The sequence below is a fragment of the Bombina bombina genome, chromosome 1 (assembly GCF_027579735.1).
Source record: "Bombina bombina isolate aBomBom1 chromosome 1, aBomBom1.pri, whole genome shotgun sequence".
Taxonomy (NCBI): Eukaryota; Metazoa; Chordata; class Amphibia; order Anura; family Bombinatoridae; genus Bombina; species Bombina bombina.
Genome location: NC_069499.1, coordinates 1,579,941,449 through 1,579,967,684, shown reverse-complemented (window position 1 = coordinate 1,579,967,684; position 26,236 = coordinate 1,579,941,449).

Genomic DNA, 26,236 nt, shown 5'->3' with positions numbered 1-26,236 from the left:
GCCCTTTGCGGGGCATGCCCCAAGAAGTTCAGCTCTTTTGCCTGTAAAAAAAAACATACAATACCCCCCCCCCCAACATTACAACCCACCACCCATATTCCTACCTTAATTCCGATTGGCTGATAGAATCCTATCAGCCAATCGGAATTCGAGGGACGCCATCTTGGATGACGTCCCTTAAAGGAACCGTCATTCTTCAGTTGGACGTCGCCGGATGAAGATGGGTCCGCGGTGGAGGTCTTCAGGATGGAGCCGGTCCTCATCGGATGAAGATAGAAGATGCCGCTTGGAAGATGATGGTTGCCGGTCCGGATCTACTCTTCTTCCCGGATAGGATGAAGACTTTGGAGCCTCTTCTGGACCTCTTCAGCCGCCGGAAGATGGATCGCCAGCCCCCGCTTGGGTTGGATGAAGATTTTGGAGCCAGGACGGATCGGTGAACCTGGTATGGTGAAGACAAGGTAGGATGATCTTCAGGGGCTTAGTGTTAGGTTTATTTAAGGGGGGTTTGGGTTAGATTATTGGTATGTGGGTGGTGGGTTGTAATGTTGGGGGGGGGTATTGTATGTTTTTTTTTACAGGCAAAAGAGCTGAACTTCTTGGGGCATGCCCCGCAAAGGGCCCTGTTCAGGGCTGGTAAGGTAAAAGAGCTTTGAACTTTAGTAATTTAGAATAGGGTAGGGCATTTTTTATTTTGGGGGGCTTTGTTATTTTATTAGGGGGCTTAGAGTAGGTGTAATTAGTTTAAAATTGTTGTAAGATTTTCCTTATGTTTGTAAATATTTTTTTATTTTTTGTAACTTAGTTCTTTTTTATTTTTTGTACTTTAGTTAGTTTATTTCATTGTAGTTATTTGTAGGTATTGTATTTAATTTATTTATTGATAGTGTAGTGTTAGGTTTAATTGTAGGTAATTGTAGGTATTTTATTTAATTAATTTATTGATAGTGTAGTGTTAGGTTTAATTGTAACTTAGGTTAGGATTTATTTTACAGGTAAATTTGTAATTATTTTAACTATTTTAGCTATTAAATAGTTCTTAACTATTTAATAGCTATTGTACCTGGTTAAAATAAATACAAAGTTACCTGTAAAATAAATATTAATCCTAAAATAGCTATAATATAATTATAATTTATGTTGTAGCTATATTAGGATTTATTTTACAGGTAAGTATTTAGCTTTAAATAGGAATAATTTATTTAATAAGAGTGAATTTATTTCGTTAGATTAAAATTATATTTAACTTAGGGGGGTGTTAGTGTTAGGGTTAGACTTAGCTTTAGGGGTTAATCCATTTATTAGAATAGCGGCGAGATTCGGTCGGCAGATTACGGGTTAATAATTGAAGTTAGGTGTCGGCGATGTTAGGGAGGGCAGGTTAGGGGTTAATAAATATAATATAGGGGTCGGCGGTGTTAGGGGCAGCAGATTAGGGGTACATAGCTATAATGTAGCTGGCGGCTCTTTGCGGTCGGCAGATTAGGGGTTAATTATTGTAGGTAGGTGGCGGCGACGTTGTGGGGGGCAGGTTAGGGGTTAATAAATATAATATAGGGGTCGGCGATGTTAGGGCAGCAGATTAGGGGTACATAGGGATAATGTAGCTGGCGGCGGCGTCCGGACGGCAGATTAGGGGTTAATAAGTGTAGGTAGCTGGCGGCGATGTTGTGGGGGGCAGATTAGGGGTTAATAAATATAATATAGGGGTCGGCGGTGTTAGGGGCAGCAGATTAGGGGTACATAAGGATAACGTAGGTGGCGGTCGGCAGATTAGGGGTTAAAAAAATTTAATCGAGTTGCGGCGATGTGGGGGGACCTCGGTTTAGGGGTACATAGGTAGTTTATGGGTGTTAGTGTACTTTAGAGTACAGTAGTTAAGAGCTTTATAAACTGGCGTTAGCCCAGAAAGCTTTTAACTACTGACTTTTTTCTGCGGCTGGAGTTTTGTCGTTAGATTTCTAACGCTCACTTCAGACACGACTCTAAATACCGGAGTTAGAAAAATCCCATTGAAAAGATAGGATACCCAATTGACGTAAGGGGATCTGCGGTATGGAAAAGTCGCGGCTGAAAAGTGAGCGTTAGACCCTTTTTTGAGTGACTCCAAATACAGGAGGTAGCCTAAAACCAGCGTTAGGAGCCTCTAACGCTGGTTTTCACGGCTACCGCCAAACTCTAAATCTAGGCCTTAGGGTTTATTTTACAGGTAAGTATTTAGTTTTAAATAGGAATAATTTATTAAAGTATAGTGTAGTGTTAGGTGTAATTGTAACTTAGGTTAGTTTTTATTTTACATGTTAATTTCTCTTTATTTTAGCTAGGTAAGCTATTAAATAGTTAATAACTATTTAATAGCTATTGTACCTAGTTAAAATAAATTGAAAGATGCCTGTAAAATAAAAATAAATCCTAAAATATCTACAATATAATTATTATTTATATTGTAGCTATATTAGGGCTTATTTTAAAGGTAAGTATTTAGTTTTAAATAGGATTAATTTAGTTAATAATAGAAATATTATTTAGATTTATTTAATTAATATTTAAGTTAGGGGGTGTTAGGGTTAGTGTTAGACTTAGGTTTAGGGGTTTATAAATGTATTACAGTGGCGGCGGTGTAGTGGGGGGCAGGATAGGGGTTAATAAATTTATTATAGGTGGCGACGGTGTAGGGGGGGGGCAGATTAGGGGTTAATAAATTTAATATAGGTTGCGGCAGGGTCCGGGAGCGGCGGTTTAGGGGTTAAACTATTTATTTTGTTGCGGCGAGGTGCGGGATCAGCAGGATAGGGGTTAATAACTTTATTATAGAGGGCGGCGGTATAGGGGGGCAGGATAGGGGTTACTAGGTATAATGTAGGTGGCGGTGGGCTCCGGGAGCGGCGGTTTAGGGGTTAATATGTATAGAGTAGCTTGCGGTGGGCTCCAGGAGCGGCGGTTTAGGGGTTAATATGTATAGAGTAGCTTGCGGTGGACTCCGGGAGCGGCGGTTTAGGGGTTAATATGTATAGAGTAGCTTGCGGTGGGCTCCGGGAGCGGCGGTTTAGGGGGTAATAACTTTATTTAGTTGCGGCGGTGTAGGGGGGACAGATTAGTGGTGTTTAGACTCGGGGTACATGTTAGGGTGTTAGGTGTACATACTTCCCATAGGAATCAATGGGATGTCGGGCAGCAGCGAACTTGTACTTTCGCTATGGTCAGACTCCCATTGATTCCTATGGGATCCGCCGCCTCCAGGGCAGCGGTTTGAAAACCAGGTACGCTGGGCCGTAAAAGTGCCGAGCGTACCTGCTAGTTTTTTGATAACTAGTAAAAGTAATCAGATTGTTCCGCACTTGTGTGCGGAACATCTGGAGTGACGTAAGAATCGATCTGTGTCGGACTGAGTCCGGCGGATCGAAGTTTACGTCACAAAATTCTACTTTTGCCGGTCTCTAGCCTTTGATAACTAAGGCGAATCAGCCTCAACACAAATACGCTTCGGAATTCCAGCGTATTTGAGGTTGGCGGCTTGATAACTAGACCCCAATGAGTAATGATTTAATCCCCTTGACTGCCCCTCACTTTTAGATTTAGCTTACACTCTAGGGGGCAGAGATGATCCGCTGTATGTGTGTACATATATATATATATATATATAGAATACTAGTAGGGAAGGAGGGCACTCACAGGACTTCATACATAAGGTAATCTTTTATTGTAGTTCTAACAAAAGTGCATTGTCAACGTTTCGCCCTTTTCTTAGGCCTTCTTCAAGACAAGTTTCATAATCTAAAAACATGAACAGAAAAAATATGATAAAATACATTGCAAACATGTGATATCCAAATATACACCGAATCGTGACCCTACACCAAGAAGGACCAAAATAGCCCAAGTGAAACTTAAAAATGCTTCAATTGAAACAAAGAAGTCATGACATTCACCTGCCAGGGGAGACGTGAACAGAAGATAAAAGAATTGCGGTTCACGGCTATGATAATATTTGTATCCACATGACTCAGGTTGGGGTTTCCTATTTGTATAGACGTATTGCGGCAGCGTGCGTGTAGGTTAATCACTATGATGAAGTATTGTACTGATATGTGTTTGGGTTTGATTACGATTTGAGCTGTTGTGGATGTTGCGGGGATAACTATAAGGCTGCCTTGGGGTCTGTTATTCAGCGGTTAGTGGTTGCTATTTAGACTATTGCCGTCACTGTATGGCGGATCTTGGTTGATATGGTGTACACCGCTGTGATGATTTTGTCTAACAGAGATGTGATAACAGAGTAGGTGATCCGTGGATGGCACCCACTATAGTTATCTTCAATTGTCCTGATTATATGTTATATATGAGCATAGATATAGGATTAACGTGGGGTGTGTTGTAATATTTTGAGTTTGTTGCGAGCTGTCCCTAAATTATTTAGCCTATTAATTGAACTATTGTTAAGGCTGTTTATCTCTATGTCAGTGCACAATGATATACGCTAGTCAATTGGTGTCTTATAGTACATTACTAATATGGGATGCTTATGTTCCAAGTGGACTATGGTTATTCCATATGTGGTCCTTTTTCTTTCTGTTGGCTACAATCTTATTCTTTTTGTTACACTTTGAATCATTTTTTGTTTTTCTTTTCTTTCTTTCCTTTTTTTCTTTTGTCTGTTTCATTATTCTTTTATCTTCTGTTCACGTCTCCCCTGGCAGGTGAATGTCATGACTTCTTTGTTTCAATTGAAGCATTTTTAAGTTTCACTTGGGCTATTTTGGTCCTTCTTGGTGTAGGGTCACGATTCAGTGTATATTTGGATATCACATGTTTGCAATGTATTTTATCATATTTTTTCTGTTCATGTTTTTAGATTAGGAAACTTGTCTTGAAGAAGGCCTAAGAAAAGGCCGAAACGTTGACAATGCACTTTTGTTAGAACTACAATAAAAGATTACCTTATGTATGAAGTCCTGTGAGTGCCCTCCTTCCCTACTAGTATTCTATACATATCAATTGAGGATTGCACCCAGGCATTGGAAACATTAATGTGGATGGAGTGCTAGGCCACCAGCTACCACTTTTATATATATATGTCATGATCCGGTGTACATGCGCTCAGGAAACAGACCCTCGGGGCAGTGGTAGGGATTTGAAGACACCGACCCCTGACCCGGGGAAGAGTATCCTGGACGTGGATAGATGATATTCTGTGATTCATAGTTGCTAGAAGTTATTGTAGAATAAATGGAGAGTGCAACATTTGTATACAATATATTCTGAGTTCACTGTGACTTATAGTTAGTTAATAGAAGTAACTGCAGGATTCAATGAGAGAGAAATATAGCAAAGTGGAATGTTCAGGCTTCAGAGTAATCTGGTGAAACTTTGACACTTAGATGTAAACTAAGGATTGTTGCAGGTTCACAGTACATAATATTATATAAAGCTGTATGTCAGAGTTAAAGCACAGCTGCACAGGTACTTAGACAAGCTGCAAGTTTAGGCATTAATTATTGTTTGTGCATTTAGATGCAAACTTGGTTTATTGCAGGTTCACAGTACATATTATTATAATGAGCTGTATGTCAGTAATTAGCAGAGCAGCACAGGTGAAAGTTAAGTTTAAGGCATTAATTACTGTTTGAACATATATTGGAGAATCACAGGAAAGCTTTTAATTGAACACATAGATGCAGAGTTCAGAATATGTTAACATATTTGCAGCAGGATATTTCAGCAATGACAACTTGTAGCAGAGAAATATTTATAAAGTTCTGAGTAAGATGCTGTTGTAATTAGAGAGTGATGGTAAGCAAAAGCATAGTTGAATATTAATAAAGTTCAGAGATTGTTAAGTAGCTGTGTCCAGGAAACAGAATGGAGATATTTTTGATACTTGCGGTTTGATGATATTTTGCATAGGTAATAGGAAATGCTGTATCTTGGAATAGTTGCTAAGTTCATGCAGGAAACAGTCACAGACCTCTGTTCAGGATCACAACTTCATTTTAATGCAAGGCACATTAGACCTGAGAAGGCTTAAAAAGAGGCTGAGGTAATCAGGTGCATGAATGATTAATCAGGCAGGCAGGCTGAATGTGAATACTGCCCAAATGCAGCAGTCAGAAAAGGATTTCTTAAAGGGATAGTGACATTAGGCTGAGATATGTTACAGATTCCCCTCCTTAATGGCGACCTCCGGGCGCCCAATACAATCCAAAAGGAGAGAGAACAAAATTGATATGGAGAATCGGTAGTAGGTGTATGGAGGTAGTGAGTCCAATCGGAAATCAAGAAAGGAGGGTTGGAGATCTCTTGAAAAAGTTGAATGACGAAGTAAAGGCCATGTAATTCAGGTATCAAAAGATCTTGACAATGATGAGAGCAAAACTTGAAGTCAACTTTTTTGTAGTCATCGTGAGAATGCATGAACGTAACATACAATGAGCTTCCTACCACAGAATCATTCTGAGGGTAGACAGGTGGATGTTCTTCATGATAGATGACCATGTATATAGCCAATGAAAAGGCAGCCAGTCCTAGAGATATGAAAAGGCTTTCCTCAGCTTCAGAAATAGAGATGCAGCATTCTGGATTGATAACCAGATTAACCACCTTTGGGTCAGAGATTTGAGTATCCTCAGAATTAACCTCTTGGCTGAGGATTAGATATACTCCAAAAGAAAAAGCTATAGCCACTTCTAACGCAATAGCAGGGCTTTCTTCAAAATAGGAGATAGGAGTGTAGAGTGCAAGATTTGTCCAGTTCTTGCCATCTTCTAATTCAAAATGAAATGTCTCCTTACTGGATTCAGAATCAAAAGTGTTCTCACTAAGAATAGGTATATGAATGTCCACACCAGGGTAAGGTTCAGGAATACCCACATCTGGGCAAGGTTCAGTCATATCCTCAGTAGGATCAGGTGAAGGAATGCCCATGCCAGGGCAATGTTCAGAAGTACCCACATCTGGGCAAGGTTCAGGACTATCCTCAGTAGGATCAGGTGAAGGAATGCCCATGCCAGGGCAATGTTCAGAAGTACCCACATCTGGGCAAGGTTCAGGAATATCCTCAGTAGGATCAGGTGAAGGTATGCCCATGCCAGGGCAAGGTTCAACTATAGAGAAAGAAAAAGAACCCACTTTAGAGCCAGGAACCATACTCTCTTCTGAGCAGAGGGCAAGGCTTTCTTCAGGGTTCATAAACGAAGAATTAACAAGACCCACTTTAGAGCCAAGAACCATACTCGCTTCTGAGTAGAGGGCATGGCTATCTTCAGGATCAAGTATTATTACACCCATTTCTGGGTTAAACAAAGGAATTCCCATACCAGGGTCAAAAACAGGAGAGTCCACCTTGATGTCAGGTTTAGTAGTATAATCATGGAAAACAGGAACAGGAATGGGCACAGGGGAATCTTCTTGAAGAACTTTTGTACAAGTTTCAGGTTCAAGAATGTCCACTTGCAAACTTGGTTCAAAGTTGTCCTCACAGGATTGAGTATCAGGAATTCCTGTACAGGAAACTGATGTAGTAGATAATGTAGGTTGATGCAAAGTATCTCCCAAGGGAAACAATTTCTTAGATGCAATAACAGAAGAATTTTGAGAAGGTGAAGTGTACTGCAATATGCCACACTCAGGTAGATGCGGAGGAATTGTGACACAAGATTCTGACTGAGAAGTTATCTGGAGTTCAGCAGGCATGCTTATTTGAGTTTGAATATCAGAGCTAAATTCTCCAGGGATTATCTCTGGTAAACTGAAAGGTTGTATATCTGGAACAGAATTATCTTTTGCTTCTAGCACAGGGTTTACAGGTATTGAGGCAGCATGAGAGGGATGCAAGAATTCAATAGTTGGAAACAGTTTTTGTAGTTGTTGTAGAGTCTGAGAAGAGATACCATTAGATGCTTTAAGAAGAGACTGATAGTGACTATAGACATCATCCAGCTCGGTGTTGACAGTGTCAGGAGGCAAGAGAGGGTCTGGTACAACAGAATCTAAAACAGGGGAATCAGGCTGAGTTTCCTCTTTGCACTTCTGATTTTCTGTGGGCAGAAGGATTTTCTTCTTCTTCTTCTTTTTCTTAGAGAACTTAGATTTCTTCCCAGTATGAGGCTTCTTAGGTTGCTGCCATTGTGGCTTGTAGTAAGGTTGAGAACAGAAATCCTCTTCATCACTGGATGCATAATTCTGATGTGATAAATCAGCATAGTAGTTGAGAGGACCTTTACTCCTAACAGCAGTCTGTAAACCAGATGTCCTTTCTTCCAGCTCTGAATCTGTCCAATCTAACGAATCCATGGTAATATCAGAAATAGGAAGATCAGTATTTCCATGAGAGGTTTCATGATGGGAGCTGTCTGTATCATCCATGTTGTAAATATAACAACCAAGGATGTCATTATAGCAAATAGGTTGAGGTCTTGTCTGAGTTTGTGGCGAATTAAAGTTGCGCTCATACCAGTCTAATGCCAATTCAGCTGGATCTGTGAAGTCATCCTCCTTGTTGACATATACAGACTCAGAATCAGTATCATCAGGATAGGAATCACAAACAGGAGGAGTAGATGGTATTCTGGAACAGTAGTCCTGTCTCTTTAAATCTTTAAAGATCTGATTTTTTTCTGCTGAATCGATGGATACATTCTCTTCATTTTCATAGTCAGATTCAGAATCAGTTTCACCAAAATGGTAATCACGAACATGAGGAACAGATGACATTTTAGAAAAGTTGTTCTGTCTCTTTAAATCTTTGAAAGCCTGAATTTTTTCTGCTGAAGCTATGGTTAAATCCTCTTCATTTTCATAGTCAGATTCAGGATCAGTTTCACCAAAATGGTAACCACGAACATGAGTAGAGGATTGTCTAGAATGGGAGTACTGTGTCTTTAAATTTTTTAAAGTTTGAAAATCTTCTGTTTTTCCTTTAGGGATTGCTTGGGTCTGAGTTATGTTGTAATTTTTTATTTTCCTTTGAGGGTCGGTGCATCCACTACCACTGCGGATCCCTTTTTTAGGCATTAACATTCTGTCATGATCCGGTGTACATGCGCTCAGGAAACAGACCCTCGGGGCAGTGGTAGGGATTTGAAGACACCGACCCCTGACCCGGGGAAGAGTATCCTGGACGTGGATAGATGATATTCTGTGATTCATAGTTGCTAGAAGTTATTGTAGAATAAATGGAGAGTGCAACATTTGTATACAATATATTCTGAGTTCACTGTGACTTATAGTTAGTTAATAGAAGTAACTGCAGGATTCAATGAGAGAGAAATATAGCAAAGTGGAATGTTCAGGCTTCAGAGTAATCTGGTGAAACTTTGACACTTAGATGTAAACTAAGGATTGTTGCAGGTTCACAGTACATAATATTATATAAAGCTGTATGTCAGAGTTAAAGCACAGCTGCACAGGTACTTAGACAAGCTGCAAGTTTAGGCATTAATTATTGTTTGTGCATTTAGATGCAAACTTGGTTTATTGCAGGTTCACAGTACATATTATTATAATGAGCTGTATGTCAGTAATTAGCAGAGCAGCACAGGTGAAAGTTAAGTTTAAGGCATTAATTACTGTTTGAACATATATTGGAGAATCACAGGAAAGCTTTTAATTGAACACATAGATGCAGAGTTCAGAATATGTTAACATATTTGCAGCAGGATATTTCAGCAATGACAACTTGTAGCAGAGAAATATTTATAAAGTTCTGAGTAAGATGCTGTTGTAATTAGAGAGTGATGGTAAGCAAAAGCATAGTTGAATATTAATAAAGTTCAGAGATTGTTAAGTAGCTGTGTCCAGGAAACAGAATGGAGATATTTTTGATACTTGCGGTTTGATGATATTTTGCATAGGTAATAGGAAATGCTGTATCTTGGAATAGTTGCTAAGTTCATGCAGGAAACAGTCACAGACCTCTGTTCAGGATCACAACTTCATTTTAATGCAAGGCACATTAGACCTGAGAAGGCTTAAAAAGAGGCTGAGGTAATCAGGTGCATGAATGATTAATCAGGCAGGCAGGCTGAATGTGAATACTGCCCAAATGCAGCAGTCAGAAAAGGATTTCTTAAAGGGATAGTGACATTAGGCTGAGATATGTTACAATATATATATATATATATATATATATATATATATATATATATATATATATATATATATATATATATATATATATTTATGTTTCTGTGCATACATGTGTCAGTTTGTGTATGTAGGTGTGTATAGTTTATGTGCGTACATGTGTCAGTGTGTATATGTAAGTGTGTATAGTTTATGTGCATACATGTGTCAGTGTGTGTATGTAAATATCTATAGTTTATGTGCGTACATGTGTCAGTGTGTGTATGTAGGTGTGTATAGTTTATGTGCGTACATGTGTCAGTGTGTATATGTAAGTGTGTATAGTTTATGTACATACATGTGTCAGTGTGTGTATGTAGGTGTGTATAGTTTATGTGCGTACATGTGTCAGTGTGTATATGTAAGTGTGTATAGTTTATGTGCATACATGTGTCAGTGTGTATATGTAAATATCTATAGTTTATGTGCGTACATGTGTCAGTTTGTGTATGTAGGTGTGTATAGTTTATGTGCATACATGTGTCAGTTTGTGTATGTAGGTGTGTATAGTTTATGTGCGTACATGTGTCAGTGTGTATATGTAAGTGTGTATAGTTTATGTGCATACATGTGTCAGTGTGTGTATGTAAGTGTGTATAGTTTATGTGCGTACATGTGTCAGTGTGTATATGTAAGTGTGTATAGTTTATGTGCATACATGTGTCAGTGTGTGTATGTAGGTGTGTATAGTTTATGTGCGTACATGTGTCAGTGTGTGTATGTAGGTGTGTATAGTTTATGTGCATACATGTGTCAGTGTGTGTATGTAGGTGTGTATAGTTTATGTGCGTACATGTGTCAGTGTGTATATGTAAGTGTGTATAGTTTATGTACATACATGTGTCAGTGTGTGTATGTAGGTGTGTATAGTTTATGTGCGTACATGTGTCAGTGTGTATATGTAAGTGTGTATAGTTTATGTGCATACATGTGTCAGTGTGTGTATGTAGGTGTGTATAGTTTATGTGCGTACATGTGTCAGTGTGTATATGTAAATATCTATAGTTTATGTGCGTACATGTGTCAGTGTGTGTATGTAGGTGTGTATAGTTTATGTGCGTACATGTGTCAGTGTGTGTATGTAAGTGTGTATAGTTTATGTGCATACGTGTCAGTGTGTATATGTAGGTGTGTATAGTTTGTGGGGCCGATTTATCAAGGCCCGAATGGCCCCTGATGCCCATGTTTACGTGCAACACCGCTGTTCCTTAACTGGTCCACTGCCTATGAGGTTGCAGACATAAATCCACCAGATCCTATACTATCGGGTTGATTGACACCCCCTGCTAGCGGCTGATTGGCCGTGAATCTGGAGGGGGCGGCATTGCACAAGCAGTTCACCAGAACTGCTTTTGCAGTGTTAAATCCAGACAGTGTATTCTGTCGGCATTCAGCAATGTCTGGTGTACATGATACGCTACAGCAAATCATGTCCTCCAGACATTGGTAAATCGTCCCCTATGTGCGTACATGTGTCAGTGTGTGCATGTAGGGGTATATAGTTTGTGTGCATGCATGTTTGAGATTGTGTATGTAGGTGTTTTTGTGTTTGTGTATGTATGTTTGCATGTTGGTTTGTGTATGTAAATGTACATGTGTGTGTGTGTGTAGATGATTTTGTGTTTGTTTATGTATTGACCCTTCCACTAGGTAATTTAGTCATAATAAAAACACAACACCATAAATGGGGTACAAAGGCCGCAGCTTTTTATTTATAAAACACACATAACAAGTGATAAATAACCAAAACACTTAAACCAAAAATAGAGCTTGCCCATAGCAGCCACATATTCTCCATTATCCACATAATTACCCACCAACTTCTCTCCTGCCAATCCAGAAGGTACCCATAACTGCTATTCCACCAGGCAAGCACTCTGCCACAGGCAAAGACCTACCGCCGTGTCCCGTCAACCAACTTCAAGGCCATTGTAACTCCTTCATTTATGTTAAAATTAAATAGATGCACACCAACCTCATTTAAATGGACCCCATCTCGAAGGAAAAAACATTTTCCAGAATCCCCTTCAAATTCCACATGCCGCAAAGACAGCCCACCACATTTTTAAACAAAACCACTCATCATCCTGTTCACTTTCCTTCGAGATGTATCCAGTTTCTTAAGATCCCACACCGCCCTCCAAGCCAAACGCGGCTCAATCTCTCAAACTCGGGAAAAGCTCCACCAACCTTCTAACATCCATCTTCATTCCATCAACCAAATCCTTCTTAGAGATAAAGCCTAAATCATTTCCCCCAACATGAATTAACAATATATCAGGCGGGCAGAACAGCCTCACATATTCTATTACTTTTACCAGCAACTGATCCCACCTCATGCCTCTGACTCCAAACCAACAAATGCTGACCACTTCAGGTGACAATCCCAGCTGCACCCCCAGTTCTTTTACAGCCGCCACCTTCCTGGCCCAGTATATGTATGAATTACCCATCAACAGTGAACCGGACCTGCCTAAACAAAATAAAACATCAAACAAAACTAAACCAATGCATATATGACAAATAACGATTAGAAACCCATCTCCTAATTCTCTTGATTCCTGCAACCCCTAACCCCAAAGCATGGGCTTCCATAGCCGCTCCTATCCTAAATGAATGTGTCCCAAATTCCCTTGGCTCCAAACCCACCAGACCCACACACCTCTTACAGCTTGAAATTGGAATTGGGACAGGGACGTCCCATCCATGTGGAGGAAAAGAGGGCCCCTGATTTGAGGCCTCACTCTCATATACTCTCGAAACTCTTGAACTGGACAACAAACTCCCCCGATTGCCCTCAAACTTATCTGACAACCCGTCCCATTCTGATTTGTTTTCGACCTCCTCAACCATATAGCCAATGAACCTTTGAATACCGATACATCAATCACCTGAACGCCCCCTTTGTCCCCTTTATTCTTTCCTACCAGCTCTGACACTCTAAAGGCCCCAAAAAAGGCTACCACAAAAGACAACCGGAACAGCATGTATTCATAATACGACAAACAAATCTCCGGCAATTTTACCACAATACTCTGCTACACTGAAAACACCACAGGCCTTCTGCCATTCACTACCATTCTCCCCTTACACAAACTCCTGGCCTCCAATCTGCCCAGAAAATTTTTGGACACATCCTCCCATCCCATCAGCTGAAAAAAAAATGATAATGCCGCTAACCTCCCCTTGACCATGGATCTCAAAATCCCCACTCTCTGCCATTCCAACATCCAGTCCAGTATCGCCCTTTCTCTGTCCTCAGTCGACTTACAACCATATAACACCCCTGCAAAAACTTCCACCACAAAGCCCATACCTGCATGTAAGATTTCCATGTCCCTGGAGCTAACGCTCCCCTCACCATGTTCAACCTGTCACGAATGCCCTCCTCCACAATGCCTCTGGACACTGCTCCCCATACACCTCCGCTTCCAGAGCTAGGCAACGAAATTGATCCCACTGCAAAAGGGAAAGAGCATCAGCAACATTGTTCTCCTTACCCGGTACATGCACTGCTCTGAACAAAATATTGCATTGTACACATTACAACACAAATAAATGCAACAAATGAACCACAAGTAAAGATGAAGCAGACAAACTGTTATGAGCCAAAACCACACCCATGTTATCTGAATTAAAGGTAACCCTGTTATCCGACAGAATGCCACCATCAATGGGAATAACTCCAAATATACTAGATTTTTTGTCAACCCTTCCTTCACCCACAGCTCTGGCCATTGCCCCACACACCATTTGCCTTGGAGATAAGCTCCAAAACCGATAGCTCCCATCTCATTCGTATACCTCTTGCACCAAAAGTCTTCCCATTAAATTCCCTCAAAAAACTCCTCCACACCATCAAATCCTTCCTAAGCTCCTTCTTCTTTTTACCCCTGCCATTGCCAAAGACAGTTTTCTCGTGAAAATTCTCCCAACTGGGATAATTTTGCACGCAAAGTTGAACTTGACAATCAAAGACTGAAGTTCCCGCAACTTTAGCTTCTGCTTCCACAATGCACCCTCAATTGTGGCTAATAAATCCACCACCTTATCCTCCTGCAACCACCTTATCCTCCTGCAAACTACACTCTAGCCGGAGAGTATCAATCTGAATTCCCAAAAAACTCAAGCACGTGTAGGGGCCCTTCATCTTCTCTGCAGCAATAGGGATTACAAACTCCTTCACTACCTGCATGAACGTCACCATGAGCTGCTCACAATCCGTCGACCCCTCCAGGCCCACAAATAAAAAATCATCTAAATAGTGTACCAGTGAATTCCTCCCTGACTGCTGCCTTACCACCCACTCCGCAAAATAAGAGTCATCAAAAAAGCAACCCAACAGGTGATGACATCTTGGGTGCACCGGCAGCAACCGAAAATCCGCCTCCACGTCCACCTTCGCTATTTGAGCACCCACCCCTGCTGCCCTCACCATATCAACCGCCCTATCGAATGATGCATATCCAACCACCACTACTTCCAGGTCAATCCCATCATTGACTGAAGCCCCTATTGGAAATAATAGGTGATGTATCATTCCAAACTGTCCTGGCACCTTCTTTGGTACCACCCCAATGGAGAAACCCTCAAATTCTCCAACAGAATGTCCTTGAATGGACCAGCCATCCTACCCAATGCAACTTCCTTTCCCAATTTACTTCTCACCACCTCCGGGAATTCCCTAGCTGAATTTAGATTTCTCGGGCTCTCGATCCCCCCCTCTTCAAACGGGATCCAGAACCCCGGACTAAAACCCACATCCTGTCTACCCGTTCTACCCCTAGCGTACCATCTTAACCACGGCACCATTTTTACAACCTTCACCGACATCCGCACCCTGTATACCCAAATCCTTTGGCTTAGCCAGCAGCCTCCCTCTCCTAAAGCATTTTGAGAAAGCGTGAGCTCCCCCGCAACCAGAGCGATTATGTTTATACTTACAAAATCCCCCAAATCTTCATTGCCCGTCGTTAAACTGGAAGCATAATCTTTTTCTGAGCGCTACTGCTAGAGTCGAACCAGCTCCCCCTGTGCTCGTCCTGCCCGGCCCATGGAAGGACTGCCCCCCACGAAGCGTTGTCATCATCTCCAGCCAGATCCCAATGTCACGATCATCCAACTTCATGACTGGCCACACCGTTATCTGCTTGCGAAACTGTTAATCATATCGCCACCACCCCATCCCTCCATATGCACAATATACTACCGCAATTTCATCAAAATAACAAAACAATGCTGAGCCCTGATCCAGAAATTTTTCTGCCGTTACACTTGCAAGTATACAAAATTCCCTGCACCCATTCCCAAAAGTTTTGGACAGCTTTCTGTATCTCTTTTTGCGTTTCTCCTCTTCCTTTTTTCCTTGCTCCCCTTTAGGATCCTCCTTGATCTCCACAAACTGCTCCAATGGGAGTAAAGAGAAGATCTGAAAAATTTGCGCTTCCAAATCTTCTTTTTAAGAGTGAAAATAAGAAGCGCGACTCCTAGTGCAGAGCAATAAAGTAAAGGCACCCCGTATCCAAATTCCAGATGTCAGGGTACTCACAATTGCACACAATAGTGCAAGTGAAACCTACTGGGTTATTATAGTGACCCAGTGCACATATCAATCACAGAGGCAGATGCAAAAAGTCCCAGTGTGTTCTTTGTTGTTTACCATTGATAGCCATGTGCAAAAAGAGACTCAAGATGATGTTAAAAAAGTAAAAAACTTTATATGATATATATAAAAAAGGGGGTCACAATTAACTGTTATACAATCATAAAAACAAGACAGTATTACACGCTACGCGTTTCTCGGTGTTAACCACACTATTTCCTCAGGCTGTTAATACTGGAAACATACAAGAGTCTCCTATAAACCTACCTCTAACCAATCAAAATCCCAGGACCTCATTCTAATGCAGGTGGCTACTAAATATCTCTACAAAACATTTAATGGTGATACAAAACAATGAGATAATAGTTTCTTGGAACACTTGAATACAAAAAATACAATATATCTCAATCGCTACAAGCACCCCAAAGTTAAACCATTCCTTTGGTTTAACTTTGGGGTGCTTGTAGCAATTGAGATATATTGTATTTTTTAATAAACAACAAAGAACACACTGGGACTTTTTGCATCTGCCTCTGTGATTGATATGTGCACTGGGTCACTATAATAACCCAGTAGGTGTCACTTGCACTATTGTGTACGCTTCCAATTGTGAGTACCCTGACATCTGGGATTTGGATACGGGGTGCCTTTACTTTATTGCTCTGCACTAGGAGTCGCCCTTCTTATTTTCACTCTTTAGATCATTGAATCCTGCACCGATTCCTGGAGGAGCTGCCCAATCCTGCTTAGCTGGGACACTGTTAAGTTCCTAGACCGTCTCTCTAGGCATTATCTTTGCCTTCTCATATTGTGGGTATATCATCAACACTTGCACTTTTATTACGTAACCTATTTTATCAAATCTTCTTCTTGATCTTATGGGACAAATGTATGCCCAGAGGCCCAATCGTACATAAACATGGTCTGCTCAAAGCGACTTCTGCCACCTTAATGGATCCTCCCGCAGCATTCGCTGCCACACCCCCTGTAGTCCCCTGCATCCCAACCTCCTTGCCCCAAACCCCCGCTACTCCAGACCCTTCTCCACATTGTTTCTTAACTTGAGCCACCAGATCCATCAAACCTTTTAGCAAAATTGATACACCTTCATTTGAACTCCCCACATTACTATTTACAGAAGTTACTGCTACCATCCCAGATACCTCAGCTGTGCTGTTAGGTGCCGTAGCCGGTCCCATGATGTTGACGTCCCGACTACTTTGCTCTACTGCTTCGGGCCTCCTTGCCCTCTCCTCCGACCGCCTCTCTGTTCTCCCACTTTCCTCCCCTTGCCTTCCTGTTAAACGTGTCCTGGTCCTCGCCCTTCCCCTCTCCAGGTTGCTATTTCTCCTGGGTGACCTCTCCAATCTGCCCCATGTTGGTGAATCTTGGTTTGCCCTTCTTCTCCTGTCATCCACTGGGGAGTGGGACCTTCACCGCCGCCTGTCCGTTCCTGACTTGCCGCCTCTCTGGCTGCCATTGCTGCAGCCGTGTTCTACTCCTGCCTGAGAAGAAAACATACTTTCAAGGCCAGTCTCACAAGACCACCCCGTACTTGTCCTGCCCCTGCTGACCACAGGCCGCTGCCCTCTCACCACCTCCTGACCAGGACCCCTCCTATCGCTCTCTACCCTAGCAGCACCAGGGGGCATCATTTGTAACAGCTGGGCCAACACTCTCATGTCGCCTACCTGGTCCGCTGCTACAGGTCCGGGCTCCTCTGTACCACCTTGCTGCTCCTCCTCAAAGTCATTTATGAATCCCCCAGGAAAATTGTGTCCATGTCCATATCATTATACTCTGGATCCCTCTGTGGCATCCCCTGCCTTGCAGGCCCGCCGTTACTGCTCCCGGCCGTCTCCATGGTTCCTGGGGGGGGGGGGGTGACAGGCATAACAGCACAACATGTTAAGCACTTCACTGGTTTGACCCCATTCCCCAACATCCTACCCCCAAAAAACACTCACCTAGTCAAGTCCACTGCTTACACTCTCCAACCTGCCCCACCTCCTTAGCCTTAGCACACCTCATTCCTCCACCCCACACTATGCCAATCTGCTGGCCCTATGCAACCCCAAGGTAACCCTACATAAAACACCCAGCATTCCCCCTTTGTTTTTTTTTTGTTGTTGTTTTTTTATATTATACAGTCCCTCACACCCTTCCCAGCTATGCAATGCCCCTCAGCCTACTCCCCCATCCTATGATGCTCCCCATAACCCCTAACCTATCCATTACCGATTACCCCTGTTACCCCAAACCCCAGCCCCCTGCTATCCCCCATATAGCTCCCGCATTGCCTGCCCCTCTACCATACTATATCTTCCACTATACCCCCTTTTAATTGCCCAGACCTGTGTCCTCACTCTAAGGGCGTATGTTATGTGCTTATGTCTGCACAGCCCCCCAGCAGCACCGCCTGGACCTCTGTCCACTGATTCCCCCTACCTCCTCTTTGCTCCACAGCCCTCAGGCATCAGACATCCACGCCCTGCTGCGTGCCGGACCTACCGCGGCCTCCAATCAACCAGGTTCTACCACCACACTGCCCACTTCCCATCTCTCCCCTACCTACCTTACTCTGACGTCCTGACTGGCCTCCTCTTCTTCGCCCGTCCTGGCCTTCCACCCGATCACTGGGTGATGCCATTGTCAGATCCTCCTCCTGCATCTTCCACCGCTGCCCATTCCTCTGCCCTAGTGGGCCTCACTGGCGTTGAGGTCCTGGTGGATGGGTCCATCGGCCCACCAGGTGAAACCCTCCTGCCCCTCAGCAAGGACCCCTCATCCTGAGTCTGCCGTTCAGCTCCAGACTGAGCCGCTCCGTTGGCCTGGCCCTCCTGACCACTCTACCCCCAGGAAGTCTTGCCATCTTGCCTCTCCCTGCTGCCTCGGGTGCAGCAGCCGGAGCTGCACCCGCCGCCCTCTATTGATCCCGCACCCAGTCCATGCCTCTGGCTTGGGCCAAGGCCTTGACTGCTTCAAACAGCTCCTGAAGAGCTGCCATCCTGCAAGGTACGTTTGGCGCTCTTTCTAGGCCACCCCCACCTATTATCTAACCCCTCGCCCAGGCCCCTCCTAACACCACCCCCCTTTACCAACCACCTATCCTATGGACCTAGGCAGGGGTCAAACGCCCCTCCCTTGTATGCACACGTGCAGGGCTTCCTGTTTGCATGTTGGTTTTTGTGTATAAATGTGCATGTGTGTGTGTGTAGATTTTTTTGTGTTTGTGTATGTATGTTTGTATGTTGGTTTGTGTATGTAACAGGGTCAGCTCCAAGGGGGGGGCATTGGGGGGCAATGCCTTCCAAATGGAATGATGTGCCCCCCAGGGCAACCGCCTAATTGGAGAGCAGTGATTTTAATTTTTTTTTTTTTTTACATTTTAAAAGTGACAGAACTTCCAGGTCGCATAAACCATTTGCGGCCACCAGACCCTGGAGATCCGCCACTTAGGAGGGCTCAGCAGCACCATTTTCTTTCCCTCTAAGGTGCCAGAAGTCAGTGCCGGTATAAGCTCCTCCTCTACCCTAAAGCGCACGTGGCGCCCTGTCACCCACCACCAGCACTCATGGCCTGATCCCTCTTCTATCCCGGCCGGCCGACTTTCACTGTCACCAGAGATTCAGGTAAGATGCTGTCTCATGTTTGTTTGTTTTTCCTAAGAAGTAAATAATTCTCCTCATGGTCTGTAGACCACTTACTGATATCCAGTCATTTCAAATGGAAACTGCAACATGTGCTCTCTCCTAAGTTGTCTGTAAGTGTGCCGTGACAGCTGTTAAGTGTGATTGTGCCAGAGGTATAGGTATAGCTGCACAACCACAACTATATTCAGGTTTTCATTGTAATCAAAAAGTTTTTGAAGTGGAATTAAACAAACAGTGTTTCTGGGCTTTTCGTGCAGAATTAACTTCTCTTTTCCTATTTAGAAAATATTTATTATAATTGTGGCATTAATAGATGATTAAGTTGATAATGATGTGTAAATTACTGTACAGTGAGAGCTGCTGGATTATCTAATGTCTCATCTCCTGCACATAATTAAATCAGGATCTGATATCTTGTTCATTGGGGCTCTTGGAGTGCTTATGAGTAGTGATGTTGCGAATAGTTCGCCGACGAATAGTTCCCGGCGAACATAGCTTGTTCGCGTTCGCAACGGCAGGCGAACATATGCGATGTTCGATCCGCCCCCTATTCGTCATCATAGAGTAAACTTTGACCCTGTATCTCACAGTCTGCAGACACATTCCAGCCAATCAGCAGCAGAACCTCCCTCCCAGACCCTCCCAGCTCCTGGACAGCAGCCATTTTAGATTCATTCAGAAGCTGCATTGTTAGTGAGAGGAGGGACAGTGTAGCTGCTGGTGATTTAATAGGGAAATTGATAGCTAGGCTAGTGTATTCAGTGTCCACTACAGTCCTGAAGGACTCATCTGATCTCTGCTGTAAGGACAGCACCCCAAAAAGCCATTTTTAGGGCTAGAACATCAGTCTGTTTTTTTTTTTGTTTTTTTTTCCTGTTTAATCTAATTGCAGTTGCCTGCCTGCCAAGCCACTTGCCCAGTGCCACCACTCATATCTGGTGTAACAGTAGTGTAAATTTAAAAAAAAAAAAAACTTTTTTGACTGTGAAACATCAGTCTGCTAGTGTAATCTAATTGCAGTTGCCTGCCTGCCAGCGTGTGTGCCAGGCCCACTTGCCCAGTGCCACCACTCATATCTGGTGTAACAGTAGTGTAAATTTTAAAAAAAAAAAAACTTTTTGGACTGTGAAACATCAGTCTGCTTTTTTGTGTCAGGCTCACAGCTTATACTGTGCCCACTTGCCCAGTGCCACCACTCATATCTTGTTTAATAGTAGTGTAAGTGTACATTTAAAAAAAAACAACACTTTTTGGACTGTGAAACATCAGTCTGCTTTTTTGTGTCAGGCTCACAGCGTATACTGTGCCCACTTGCCCAGTGCCACCACTCATATATTGTTTAATAGTAGTGTAAGTGTACATTTAAAAACAAAAAAAAAAAAAACTTTTTGGACTGTGAAACATCAGTCTGCTTTTTTGTGTCAGGCTCACAGCGTATACTGTGCCCACTTGCCCAGTGCCACCACTCATATCTTGTTTAATAGTAGTGTAAGTGTACATTTAAAAAAATAAAAACTTTTTGGACTGTGAAACATCAGTCTGCTTTTTTGTGTCAGGCTCACAGCGTATACTGTTCCCACTTGCCCAGTGCCACCACTCATATCTTGTTTAATAGTAGTGTAAGTGTACATTTAAAAAAATAAAAACTTTTTGGACTGTGAAACATCAGTCTGCTTTTTTGTGTCAGGCTCACAGCGTATACTGTTCCCACTTGCCCAGTGCCACCACTCATATCTTGTTTAATAGTAGTGTAAGTGTACATTTAAAAAAATAAAAACTTTTTGGACTGTGAAACATCAGTCTGCTTTTTTGTGTCAGGCTCACAGCTTATACTGTGCCCACTTGCCCAGTGCCACCACTCATATCTTGTTTAATAGTAGTGTAAGTGTACATTTAAACATTTTTAAACTTTTTGGACTGTGAAACATCAGTCTGCTTTTTTGTGTCAGGCTCATGGCGTATACTGTGTCCACTTGCCCAGTGGCACCACTCATATCTTGTTTAATAGTAGTGTAAATGTACATTTGAAAAAAAAATGACAGGCAGAGGCAGGCCCCCCCGCAGGTGCCGTCATGGTCGTGGTGCTGTGATTCCCTTTGGCCCTAGAATAATGCCCAGTGTTCAGAGGCCACGTCCCATGAACTCGAAAAGTTCTGAGGACATAGTTGACTTTTTAACACAGTACACCTGTACACATATCTTCTATATCTTCCGCTCTGAACCTTGACGCACCATCCTCCTCCAGCTTATCTTCGGGCACCTCTCAAGTTACCATTCGCCCCCCTGCCGCCACCACCAACACTAGCACCACAGACGCTTCACTTGATCTGTCAGAGGAGTTATTTATACATCAGTTGGAAGAAATGAGTGATGCGCAACCATCATTGACAGAGGATGTAGATAACAGTGATATGTCTCAGTCAGGCAGCATTACAGACATGGACGTACGGTGTGATGATGATGATGTTGTACCCGCTGCTGCTTCCTTTGTTGATTTGTCAGATACAAGTGAAGCGGTTGATGATGATGATGCGTCCATGGATGTCACGTGGGTGCCCGCTAGAAGAGAAGAAGAACAGGGGGAAAGTTCAGATGGGGAGACAGAGAGGAGGAGGAGGAAACGAGTTGGAACCAGGGTGAGGTCGTCGCAAGGAGCTAGTGGCAGAGTCAGACAGCATGCATCGGCACCTGGGGTCAGCCAGACAGCACGCCAATCAACGCATGCTGTTGCCACCACCAGAATGCCGTCATCGCAGAGCTCAGCAGTGTGGTATTTTTTGTGTGCGTCTGCCTCTGACAACAGCAATGCCATTTGCAACCTGTGCCAAAAGAAACTGAGTCGTGGGAAGTCCAACACCCACCTAGGTACAACTGCTTTGCGAAGGCACATGATCGCACATCACAAACGCCTATGGGATCAACACATGAGTAGAAGCAGCACACAAACTCAAAGCCGCCATCCTCCTGGTCCAGCATCTTCAGCCACGTCAAGCACTGCTGTCCTCCTTGCTCCCTCTCAACCATAGTCCACTCCGTCTCTCTTCCGGAGCAGTTCTTGCTCATCTGCCCACAGTCAGGTGTCTGTCAAGGACATGTTTGAGCGTAAGAAGCCAATGTCACAAAGTCACCCCCTTGCCTGTCATCTGACAGCTGGCTTGTCTGAACTCTTAGCCTGCCAGCTTTTACCATACAAGCTGGTGGAGTCTGAGGCATTCAAAAAATTTGTAGCTATTGGGACACCGCAGTGGAAGGTACCCGGTCGAAATTTCTTTGCACAAAAGGCAATCCCCAACCTGTACTCGATTGTGCGAAAGGAAGTAATGGCATGTCTGGCACACAGTGTTGGGGCAAGGGTCCATCTGACCACTGATAGCTGGTCTGCAAAGCATGGTCAGGGCAGGTATATCACCTACACTGTGCATTGGGTAAACCTGCTGACGGCTGCCAAGCATGGAATGCGTGGCTCTGCAGAGGAGTTGGTGACACCGCCTGCCTCTGACAACAGCAATGCCATTTGCAACCTGTGCCAAAAGAAACTGAGTCGTGGGAAGTCCAACACCCACCTAGGTACAACTGCTTTGCGAAGGCACATGATCGCACATCACAAACGCCTATGGGATCAACACATGAGTAGAAGCAGCACACAAACTCAAAGCCGCCATCCTCCTGGTCCAGCATCTTCAGCCACGTCAAGCACTGCTGTCCTCCTTGCTCCCTCTCAACCATAGTCCACTCCGTCTCTCTTCCGGAGCAGTTCTTGCTCATCTGCCCACAGTCAGGTGTCTGTCAAGGACATGTTTGAGCGTAAGAAGCCAATGTCACAAAGTCACCCCCTTGCCTGTCATCTGACAGCTGGCTTGTCTGAACTCTTAGCCTGCCAGCTTTTACCATACAAGCTGGTGGAGTCTGAGGCATTCAAAAAATTTGTAGCTATTGGGACACCGCAGTGGAAGGTACCCGGTCGAAATTTCTTTGCACAAAAGGCAATCCCCAACCTGTACTCGATTGTGCGAAAGGAAGTAATGGCATGTCTGGCACACAGTGTTGGGGCAAGGGTCCATCTGACCACTGATAGCTGGTCTGCAAAGCATGGTCAGGGCAGGTATATCACCTACACTGTGCATTGGGTAAACCTGCTGACGGCTGCCAAGCATGGAATGCGTGGCTCTGCAGAGGAGTTGGTGACACCGCCACGACTTGCAGGCAGGCCTGCTGCCACCTCCTCTACTCCTCCTACTCCATCCTCTTCCATAACCTCCTTGGCTGAGTCCTCTTCTGCTGCTGCGTCTTGCTCCACATCAACGGCACCCCCCCAGCTCCCCATGTACTATTCCACATCCCGGATACAGCAGTGTCACGCCGTCTTGGGGTTGACTTGCCTGAAAGCAGAGAGTCACAGCAGACCAGCACTCCTGTCCACCCTGAACGCACAGGTGGTCAGTGGCTGACTCTGCACCAACTGGAGATCGGCAAAGTGGTTTCTGACAATGGAAGTAATTTGGTGGCGGCATTAAAATTGGGCAAGTTGACACATGTGCCGTGCATGGCACATGTGTGTAATCTGATCGTACAACGCTTTGTGCATAAGTACCCAGGCTTACAGGATGTCCTGAAGCAGGTCAGGAAGGTGTGTGGCCATTTCAGGCGTTCCAACACGGCCATGGCGCACTTTTCTGATATCCAGCAGCGTAACAACATGCCAGTGAGGCGCTTGATTTGCGACAGCCCGACACGTTGGAATTCAACACTCCTAATGTTCGACCGCCTGCTCCAACAAGAAAAAGCCGTTAAAGAGTATTTGTATGACCGGGGTGCTAGGACAGCCTCTGCGGAGCTGGGCATTTTTTTTCCACGTTACTGGACGCTCATGTGCAATGCCTGTAGGCTCATGCGTCCTTTTGAGAAGGTGACAAACCTAGTCAGTCGCACCGAAGGCACCATCAACGACATCATACCATTTGTTTTCTTCCTGGAGCGTGCCCTGCGAAGAGTGCTGGATCAGGCCGTAGATGAGCGTGAAGAGGAAGAGTTGTGGTCACCATCACCACCAGAAACAGCCTAATCAGCATCGCTTGCTGGACTAGCGGCAATGCTGGAAGAGAATTATGAGGAAGAGGAGTCAGAGGAGGAATGTGGTTTTGAGGAGGAGGAGGAAGACCAGCCACAGCAGGCATCCCAGGGCGCTCGTTTTCACCTATCTGCTACCTGTGGTGTTGTACTTGGCTGGGGGGATGAAGATACCTTCAGTGAGATCACTGAGGATGAGGAACGGGACATGAGTAGCTCGGTATCCAACCTTGTGCAAATGGGGTCTTTCATGCTGTTGTGCCTGTTGAGGGACCCTCGTATAAAAAAGCTGAAGGAGAATGACCTGTACTGGGTGTCCATGCTACTAGACCCCCGGTATAAGCATAAAGTGCCTGAAATTTTACCAAATTACCGCAAGTCGGAAAGGATGCAACAGTTCCAAAATAAATTAAAAAGTATGCTTTATACAGCGTATAAGGGTGATGTCACAGCACAACGGGAATCTAACAGGGGAAGAGGTGAAAGTAATCCTCCGACTCCCACGACCACGCCGGCAAGGACAGGTCGCTTTACAGACGTGTTGTTGATGGAGGACATGCAGAGCTTTTTAATTCTTATGCATTGTGTACATTTGAAAAAAAATGACATGCAGAGGCAGGCCACCCCGCAGGTGCCTTCATGGTCGTGGTGCTGTGATTCCCTTTGGCCCTAGAATAATGCCCAGTGTTCAGAGGCCACGTCCCATGAACTCGAAAAGTTCTGAGGACATAGTTGACTTTTTAACACAGGACACCCAATCTTCTATATCTTCCGCTCCGAACCTTGACGCACCATCCTCCTTCAGCTTATCTTCGGGCACCTCTCAAGTTACCACTCGCCCGCCTGCCGCCACCACCAACACTAGCACCACAGCCGCTTCACTTGATCTGTCAGAGGAGTTATTTACACATCAGTTGGAAGAAATGAGTGATGCACAACCATCATTGACAGAGGATGTAGATAACAGTGATATGTCTCAGTCAGGCAGCATTACAGACATGGACGTACGATGTGATGATGATGATGTTGTACCCGCTGCTGCTTCCTTTGTTGATTTGTCAGATACAAGTGAAGCGGTTGATGATGACGATGCGTCCGTGGATGTCACGTGGGTGCCCGCTAGAAGAGAAGAAGAACAGGGGGACAGTTCAGATGGGGAAACAGAGAGGAGGAGACGAGTTGGAAGCAGGGGGAGGTCATTGCAAGGAGCTAGTGGCAGAGTCAGACAGCATGCATCAGCACCCGGGGTCAGCCAGACAGCACGCCAATCAACGCATGCTGTTGCCACCACCAGAATGCCGTCATCGCAGAGCTCAGCAGTGTGGCATTTTTTGTGTGCGTCTGCCTCTGACAACAGCAATGCCATTTGCAACCTGTGCCAAAAGAAACTGAGTCGTGGGAAGTCCAACACCCACCTAGGTACAACTGCTTTGCGAAGGCACATGATCGCACATCACAAACGCCTATGGGATCAACACATGAGTAGAAGCAGCACACAAACTCAAAGCCGCCATCCTCCTGGTCCAGCATCTTCAGCCACGTCAAGCACTGCTGTCCTCCTTGCTCCCTCTCAACCATAGTCCACTCCGTCTCTCTTCCGGAGCAGTTCTTGCTCATCTGCCCACAGTCAGGTGTCTGTCAAGGATATGTTTGAGCGTAAGAAGCCAATGTCACAAAGTCACCCCCTTGCCTGTCATCTGACAGCTGGCTTACAGGATGTCCTGAAGCAGGTCAGGAAGGTGTGTGGCCATTTCAGGCGTTCCAACATGGCCATGGCGCACTTTTCCGATATCCA